The following is a 9,453-nucleotide window of genomic DNA, read 5'->3' on the forward strand; positions in this document are numbered from 1 at the left end:
TTTTAATATGCTGTCTAGGTTGGTCATAACTTTCTTTCCAAGCAGCAAGCATCTTTTAATTTCATGGCTGCAGTCACCAACTGCAGTGATTTTGGAGCCCAAAAAAATAAAGTCTGTCACTGTTTCCATTGTTTCTCCATCTATTTGCCATGAAGTGATGGGACCAGATGCCATGATCTTAGTTTTCTCAATGTTGAGTTTTAAGCCAACTTTTTCACTCTCCTCTTGCACTTTCATCAAGAGGCTCTTTAGCTCTTCTTCACTTTGTGCCATAAGGGTGGTGTCATCTGCATATCTGAGGTTATTGATATTTCTCCCGGCAATCTTGATTCCAGCTTGTGCTTCATCCAGCCCAGCGTTTCTCATGATGTACTCTGCATATAAGTGAAATAAGCAGAGTGACAATATACAGCTTTGATGTATTCCTTTCCCGATTTGGAACCAGTCTGTTGTTCCATGTCCAATTCTAAATGTTGCTTCTTGACCTGCATACAGATTTCTTAGGAGGCAGGTCAGGTGGTCTGGTATTCCCATCTCTTGAAGAGTTTTCCACAGTTTGTTGTGATCCATACAATCAAAGTCTTTGGTGTAGTCAAGAAAGCAGAAATAGATGTTTTTCTGGAACTCTCGTGCTTTTTTGATGATCCAATGGATGTGGCAATTTGATCTCTGGTTCCTCTGCCTTTTCCAAATCCAGTTTGAACATCTGGAGTTCTCCGTTCACATACTGTTGAAGCCTGGTTTGGAGAATTTTGAGCATTACTTTGCTAGCGTGTGAGATGAATACAATTGTGCAATAGTTTGAACATTCTTTGGTATTACCTCTCTTTGGGATTGGAATGAAAACTGACCTTTTCCAGTCCTGTGGACACTGCTGAGTTTTCCAATTGCTGGCATATTGAGTGCAGCACTTTCACAGCATCATCTTTTAGGATTTGAAATAGCTCACCTGGAATTCCCATCACCTCTACTAGCTTTGTTCGTAGTGATGCTTCCTAAGGCCCACTTGACGTTCCATTCCAGGATGTCTGGCTCTAGGTGAGTGATCACACCATCGTGATTATCTGGGACATGAAGATCTTTTCGTACAGTTCTTCTGTGTATTCTTGCCACCTCTTCTTAATATCTTCTGCTTCTGTTAGGTCAGTACCACTTCTGTCCTTTATTGAGCCCATCTTTGCATGAAATGTTCCCTTGGTATCTCTAATTTTCTTGAAGAGCTCTCTAGTCTTTCCCATTCTATTGTTTTTCTCTATTTCTTTGCACTGATCACTGAGGAAGGCTTTCTTATCTCTCCTCACTATTCTTTGGAACTCTGCATTCAAATGGGTATATCTTTCCTTTTCTCCTTTGCTTTTCACTTCTCTTCTTTTCTCAGCTATTTTTAAGGCCTTTTCATTTTGCCTTTTTGCATTTCTTTTTCTTGGGGATGGTCTTTTTTTCAATTAATTATTTTAATCAGAGGCTATTTACTTTACAATATTGTGGTGGTTTTGCCATACATTGACATGAATCAGCCATGGGTGTACATGTGCCCCCATCCTGAACCCCCCTCCCCCATCTCCCTCCACATCCCATCCCCCTGGGTTTTCTCAGATCACCGGCTTTGAGTGCCCTGTTTCATGCATCGAACCTGGACTGGGAATCTATTTCACATCCATATGTGAAATACATGTTTCAATGCTATTCTCTCAAATCATTTCACCCTCACCTTCTCCCACAGAGTCCAAAAGTCTGTTCTATACATCTGTGTCTCTTTTGCTGTCTCACATATAGGGTCATTGTTATCATCTTTCTAAATTCCATATATATGTGTTCATATACTATATTGGTGTTTTTCTTTCTAGGCTCCAGTTTCATCCACCTCATTCATTAGAACTGATTCAAATCCTTTCTTTTTAATAGCTGAGTAATATTCCATTGTGTATATATAGCACAACTTTTTTATCTGTTCGTCTACTGGTGGACATCTAGGTTTTTGGGTATGGTCTTGATCACTGCCTCCTGTACAATGTCACGAACGTCCATCCATAGTTCATCAGGCACTCTATCAGTTCTAATCCCTTGAATCTATTTGTCATGCATGCTCTATAATTGTAAGGGATTTGATTTAGGTCATACCTGAATGGTCTAGTGGTTTTCCCTACTTTCTTCAATTTCAGTCTGAATTTGGCAATAAGGAGTTCATGATCTGAGCCACAGTTAGCTACTGCTCTTGTTTTTGCTGACTGTATAGAGTTTCTCCATCTTTGGCTGCAAAGAATATAATCAATCTGATTTCGGTGTTGACCATCTGGTGATGTCCATGTGTAGAGTCTTCTCTTGTGCTGTTGGAAGAGGGTATTTGCTATAATTGTGCATTCTCTTAGCAAAACTCTGTTAGAATTTGCCCTGCTTCATTTTGTACTCCAAGGCCAAATTTGCTTGTTACTCCAGGTATCTCTTGTCTTCCTACTTTTGTATTCCAGGCCCCTATAATGAAAAGGACATCTTTTTGGGGTATTAGTTCTAGAAGGTCTTGTAGGTCTTCATAGAACTGTTCAACTTCAGCTTCTTCAGTATTACTGGTCGGGGCATAGACTTGGATTACCGAGGTATTGAATGGTTTGCCTTGAAAACAAACAGAGATCATTCTGTCATTTTTGAGATTGCATCCAAGTACTGCATTTTGTACTCTTGTTGACTATGAGGGCTACTCCATTTCTTCTAAGGGATTCTTGTCCACAGTAGTAGATATAATGGTCATCTGAGTTAAACCACCACCATTTCAGCCAAGAAAACACTTTCCAACTTCTTTCCCCTTTACGTTGGTCTGTATTGGGTTTCAAAGTAGTCCTGTAATTTTGTTATTGCACCTTGAATGCAAAGTCTTTACATTCTCTTCTCTCACAAAAGGTGAACTATCCTTATTTTACATGTTTTTTTCTTCATCATGGTCAAAATAAAAGGTATAAAATGCCTGAGACAGAACCCCAAACCTCCTGTGCTTGATAAATGATAGCTGTTCTCCCCCACCCCCTTTTTTTTTACTTCTCTGAACTTTATTGCTGTAGCCACTTCACTTCCTGGGCTTCCCTTGTGGCTCAGCTGGTAAAGAATCCACCTGCAATGCGGGAAACCTGGGTTCGATCCCTGGGTTGGGAAGATCCCCTGGAGAAAGGAAAGGCTACCCACTCCAGTATTCTGGCCTGGAGAAATCCATGGGCTATATAGTTCATGGGGTTGCAAAGAGTCGGACACAACTGAGTAACTTTCACTCACTCACATGCCACTTTCTGAGGCTGTGAACTGTGGCTCAGAGACGGATGCCATCTGAATATTCTTTCATCCAAACTCCAGGCTGGATCCCAATATCTTCCATTCAATTTCAGGACTGCAGCTCCCAGACACAGTGCCTGGGTGTGCATTCAAAAAGAATGCATCCATAGGTTTGTTTTCAAAGTCTGTGCGTCTGTCTCAGTTTTGTAAATTCATTTGTATCATCTTTTCAGATTCTACCATGTAAGCGATATTATATGATCTGTCTTTCTCTGCATATGTACCCTTCTGCACCAGCATTCAAAGCAGCCAAAAATTGGAAGCTATGCAAATTAGGGCAAGAGTACCCCTCTGGGCTATTGAATCCTTTGGGGACAGGATTAAGAAGTCTATAACCTACTGGATTTCATTTCAGCTCAAGCCCAGACAGGACATGACCATCCACACTGCCAGGCTGGGTTGCAATCTTTTCCTAGGTCTTCTCTTCTCTCGGCTTGGGAAAGTGACAGAAATTGATTCATTCATTCATTCCACTGCTGTATACTGCATTTCAATTTCTCAACGACTGATTTCATCATCCCCCCATCCATTTCCTCAGCATCCTTCCCATGTGTTCCCATCTCTCAAGGTGCTCTGTCAAAAGGCTGGAGCATGCAGGTGAAGGTACTCGTATGACATCCTTGGTCATCCACCCTTCACTGCTTCTGCCTCCAGTCTCCTGAAACTGTCCCCACCAAGGCCAGCCTCCAAGGGGTCATCTCAAAATCATGAGATGACAAAAGCTGTTTAAGAATACAGAGACATGAAACGTGTGGGCCTGTTCCTTTCACTCAAAGAGAAAGAGAACCCAAACCCTTGGCAGTGTGTCTTCTTTAAACTGTTGTAGCATCTGAAATTCACGATCACTGTCTCCTTCTCAAAAAAATCTCTCACCTGCTCAGCTTCGAGGTTGTTACCTTGTCCTGTTTTTCCCTTTCTTAATTAATTTCCATCAAATAATCCCCCTGCCCTTTTTAATGCCCTTCAGTGTTGACAGCTCAGTTGGTGAAGAATCCGCCTGCAATGCAGGAGACCCCGGTTCAATTCCTGGGTCAGGAAGATCCCCTGGAGAAGGGATAGGCTACCCACTCCAGTATTCTTGGGTTTCCCTAGTGGCTCAGTTGGTAAAGAACCTGCCTGCAATGTGGGAGAACTGGATTCAATCTCTGGGTTGGGAAGATCTCCTGGAGGAGGGCATGGCAACCCACTTTACTATTCTTGCCTGGAGAATCCCCATGGACAGAGTAGCCTGATGGGCTACAGGCCATGGGGTCACAAAGAGTCTGACACGACTGAGCGACTTTCACTTTTTTACTTTCTCTTCAATGTTGGAGTCCACAGGCTTTCATTCCTCCCCTTGTCTTTTCTCTCAAGAGAACTGCCTCCATTCCTGGATGTACAAATCCCACCTGATGTGCTGGTGGCTCCCAGATCTCTTTTTCCAGCCCAAATCTCTATTCCTAGCTCTAAACATATGCTCTCAGCCACTTACTGGACATTTTAAAGTGTATGTATCAGAGGCACCTAAACTCAGCAATGTGCCAGGCATAAACCATCAGTCACTCTCCGTGTGAGACCATCTCCCCAGAATCCCAAGTTGGGGAGTTTGGGTGCCTCCCTCAGATGTGGGAGGCAAACTGAGGAGGGGGAGATTTTTTTTCCCACTGATCAACTTTTTAAACTTTTTAAATACAGTTTTAGAAGCTCACTTTTCATTTATGCTAAGTTGCTTCAGTCGTGTCCGACTCTGTGCGATCCCATAGATGGCAGCCCACCAGGCTCCCCATCCCTGGGATTTTCCAGGCAAGAACACTGGAGTGGGTTGCCATTTCCTTTTCCAATGCGTGAAAGTGAAAAGTGAAAGTGAAGTCGCTCAGTCTTGTCTGACTCTTAGCGACCCCATGGACTGTAGCCCGCCAGGCTCCTCCATCCATCGGATTTTCCAGGCAAGAGTACTGGAGTGGGGTGCCATTGCCTTCTCTGCTTTTCATTTATAGTTATGACGAAATGTTGGCTCTGTTCTCCACGTTGTACAATCCACCCTTGTAGCCTGTCTCACACCCAGTGCCTCCCTCTCTCCAACCCCTATACCGCCCTCCTCCCCACTGGAGACCACTAGCTTGTTCTCTGTATCTGTGATTCTGCTTCTGTTTTGTTATATCCACAAACTTGTTGGGTTTTTCAGATGGGAATGGGGACATACTGGTCACCAAACCTGCTTTAGAAATGCCTCTCAGTCAGTCCTTCATCAGGCCCTCAGCATGTCACCCTGAGACTTGGAGAAGGAGGTGTCTCATCCAGGACACACTCCCCGATCACCCCTGATGGGCTGGGCTGGGCTGGGCTGGGTGAGACCCACCTCCCTGTGTTCCCTCAGCCTCTGATTGGTCAGTGAGACAAGCATGGAGGCTGTGACCCCACCCCGACCCCCACCGCCTCTTCTGCTGCTTAGAGCAGAGATGACACTCCTGTAATCTTTGTTTCCAGTACCAAGAACAGGGTAAACTCATGGTGTGTGTGTGTGTGTGTGTGTGTGTGTGTGTGTGTGTTAGTCAACCAGTCGTGTCCAACTCTTTGTTACCCTGTGGACTATAGCCCACCAGGCTCCTCTGTCCAAGGAAATCTCCAGGCAAGAATACTGGAGTGAGGTACCATTTGCTTCTCCAGGGGATCTTTCCAACCCAGGGATCTAACCCGGGTCTCCTGCACTGCAGGTGGAATCTGTACTATCCAAGCTACCAGGAAAGCCCCAAACTCACAATAACATTGTTGGATTGAAATCTCCTTTCCTGGAAGGAAAACAACCTGGCCTGCTGAGGCAGACTCTCTACCCCACCTCCTGGGCCAGCCTGGACCAGGGAACCTTATCAACCCTGCCTCCTGCGAGGAACAAAATCCACCACCCAATAGGTGCCATACCTGCCTGCCAACCAGTGCCAGCTGTTTTGACTGATTTCACCCCCTCCTTTACTCCCCAGCTTGGCCTCATTTTTATTCCTTTCCTCACTCTCCAACACACAATGGTCTTTCTTTTATCTCCCTCCCTTCCTAATCAGACCTGACGTTTTTGTTGCTGTTTGAGTAAGTCTAAAGGCCTTGAGGCTCACCCTGATCTTTTTAACTGTGCTCAACCTGGGTGCACCCTGGCTGCCCCCTGCCCCCCAACCCCTGCAAGAGATTCTGGGTCTGAATGTACATTGGGAGTATTTTTAAAGGTCCCTGGCTCCAGGTGAATCTAAAATGCAGCCAGTTAAGACTGTTGTCTGTTCCCTGCATACTCAGAGTGCAGTTCCCAGACCAGCAGCATCTTAGACCCAGCTTCGGACCTGAATCTCATCCTGAACCAGTTGATAACCCGCGTGAGATCAAGGTCCCCAGGTGGCTGTACGCACATGAACTTTTCAGAAGAATCAAATGGATACGACACTGACACCTACTGGGTGAACTTAGGTAGTCCCCTGCCTCTGTTTCCCCATCTACATGATGGCACTAAAAATAGCGCTGTCTCCCAGGGATGGAGGAAGGAGTAAAAGGGGTCACCGTGGTCATCAGGGGAGGGGCTGGATGAAGCACTTGATAAGTGGCAGCCTCGTTATCATTCATTTCTCCCTGTCTCACTCCATGTCTTTTCCTGCTTCGTGGTTGGAGGAGGCCAAAGCAGGTCCACTCTTTATTTCTAGGATCCTTCTCTGTTATGCTGGGAAGCAGAGCCAACAGAAGGCTGACAGATGACGTAATCACATCCAAATTAAACATTTCCCATCTGAAGCCCACAAAGAGGTCGCAGCTCCCTTGGTTCACCTGCATCACCCAAAGCCACCATAACCTGGGCTTCTTGAGGCCCTGCTGCCCAATGACACACTCACCCACCTGCCGAGAGTGCTCCATGACGCCTGTACCCCATTACACAGGCGTGCTGTTTCCAGAAGCTGTGTGGTGACTGGGCCCCACCACGCCTGAGGCTGGCGTGTCCACAGGCTGCCAGGCACTGTTTCAAGAGGCAGATCATTTAAAACCAGCAATTGGAACTCCGCTGGCTTTTGCAAGGAATTAATTGAAGGAATCCAAGATTCCAGAGGGATCGTTGTAAAAAGGACGGGGAGGGGGAGATTTTGAATGTGTAAAGTCGCCTGGGATCTATTTAGGGAGGTTCCAAACATCGGGGTTGTGTCCAGTCTGCAGCCCAGTATTTTCTAGTGCTCTCTTTGGGAGAGGTCAGGCCTCCCCCACGATTGGATGGAGTCTCTTTGAAAAGCTGACATCGAACTGGGACATAATAACAGCCTCGGGACATCAGAGCCCTGGTGCCTGGCCTGCAGTCCTAGACGTTTTTATGTGCATCACATTAAGAGCCTCCATCTCCCTGGACAAAGCAGGGAAGCTCCTCCATGGTGGGTGGCCCCAATTAAACCCTGTGCCTAGTGAGTTTCCGCCAAGGCTGACTGGAAGGCGGCCAGGGCTGATTAGAAAGCAGGCACCTCAAATGGCCCAGTGCGGCCGTAATGAAAAGCCCTGGAAAACTGCTAAATGACACAGAGGAAAATCATTACAGTTGAGCCTCCTCCACCCCACCCCCATGCTCCCTAATGCCTTAAAAAAAAAAAAAAAAAAAAAAACCTTCTTCAGAATTGCCTAAATATTGCTTTGCCCAATGAGTTAACTGTACAGTAAATGAAAGATCTCTCACAGACATACAGCTTTGAACACACTGCTCTCATTAGCAAACAGTTCTCTGGTCTAAAAAGCACAGAAAGGGAATGCAGACAAAAACAAAACAAAAACAAACCCCCTCTTAAAAAAAAAAAAAGGAGATAAATTGCCACATACACCATAGAGCTGACAAGCAGACTTAGAATGTTTGCAAATCTTGATTTAATTTAAGAACAGTAATAAGTGTTTTTTTTGAATAGTGACAAAACCAATACGACCTCTTTTTGAAAACCTTGGAAAAGAAAGTATGATGAGAGAATGAAAGTAATTTATCACCCGCCCCTCAAAGATGACTACAAATAACATAGTATCTTCCTTCTGAAAGCCCATTTTGCGTAGCTGAGATTGCATCTGATATAGTGAACGGCTTTGTGTAACTACTGTTATATGTGGCATATGCTGCAGGTATTAAAATGCTCTGGACCATCACTGTCAATAGCTGGGACAAAATCTATCAGAGGAGTGTGACATAGCACACTTAGCAAAACTTTGGAAGCTCTCTTGCTGTGGGGCAGCTGAGCTGTAATAATCGTAGCAGTGGTGGGGATACTGACACCATCACGCCCAGAATGGGGAAGGGAGGCAGGGACTCATATTCCTGAGTTACACTGGGCCAAACATTATGCCAGGGAATGTTCTGAAGGGTTCCTCATTTATTCCTCCAACAACACTTCAAGGGGTTATTCCAATCTCCTCTAACATAGAAGGAAACGTGTTCATCGATAGGTGAGGTCACTGGCCAAAGTTCCCGAGCTAGTGAGACAGCTGGGAAGACAACGTAAATGCATCGGGTTCTCCCTTTGTCCTCCCGCCTCGTCCACTGGCAGACGAAAAGCAGTATCTCCTCAGAAGAGCATGAGTTTGGCGTCTACTCCTTGCTTGTGAGTACCATGCAAAAGATAAGCACCCACTGAACACAGGTTCCACAGATAGCCTTCATCCTACTTTGAATCTCGCTAACAAGCCTAGTGATTCAACCCACAAAACACGACGTTCACGAGGCCATCTCTTTTCCCAATGAAAATTTTAATTTTACATATGAAAGGTATCATATGTTGTTAATAATGTACAACTAGGAAAACAGAAGAACAAAGGCAGACGCATGTCTCAGAAAGTTCCACTGCGATATACAGAGACTCGAGTTTGGTTGATAAAGAAATAGCAGAGACGACAATGGTAATCAAAGTTACTCTCACTAACGGGCTGCTTACAGTAGGGCAGCACCATTTCAAGAACAGAAACATCAGAGTGTTCTGTAGCATAGTATCCTAATCTAGAAGATGAAAGTGAGAATGTCTAATGCACAAAGAAATAAGTAATCCCCTACTGGTAAAACGGCAACCCAATCCAGTACTCGTGTCTGGGAAATCCCATGGCCAGAGGGGCCTGGCGGGCTACAGTCCGTGGGGTCTCAAGAGAGTCAGACAACAACCCCCCCCCAGCACT

The sequence above is a fragment of the Bos javanicus genome, chromosome 18 (genome assembly GCF_032452875.1).
Source record: "Bos javanicus breed banteng chromosome 18, ARS-OSU_banteng_1.0, whole genome shotgun sequence".
Lineage (NCBI taxonomy): Eukaryota > Metazoa > Chordata > Mammalia > Artiodactyla > Bovidae > Bos > Bos javanicus.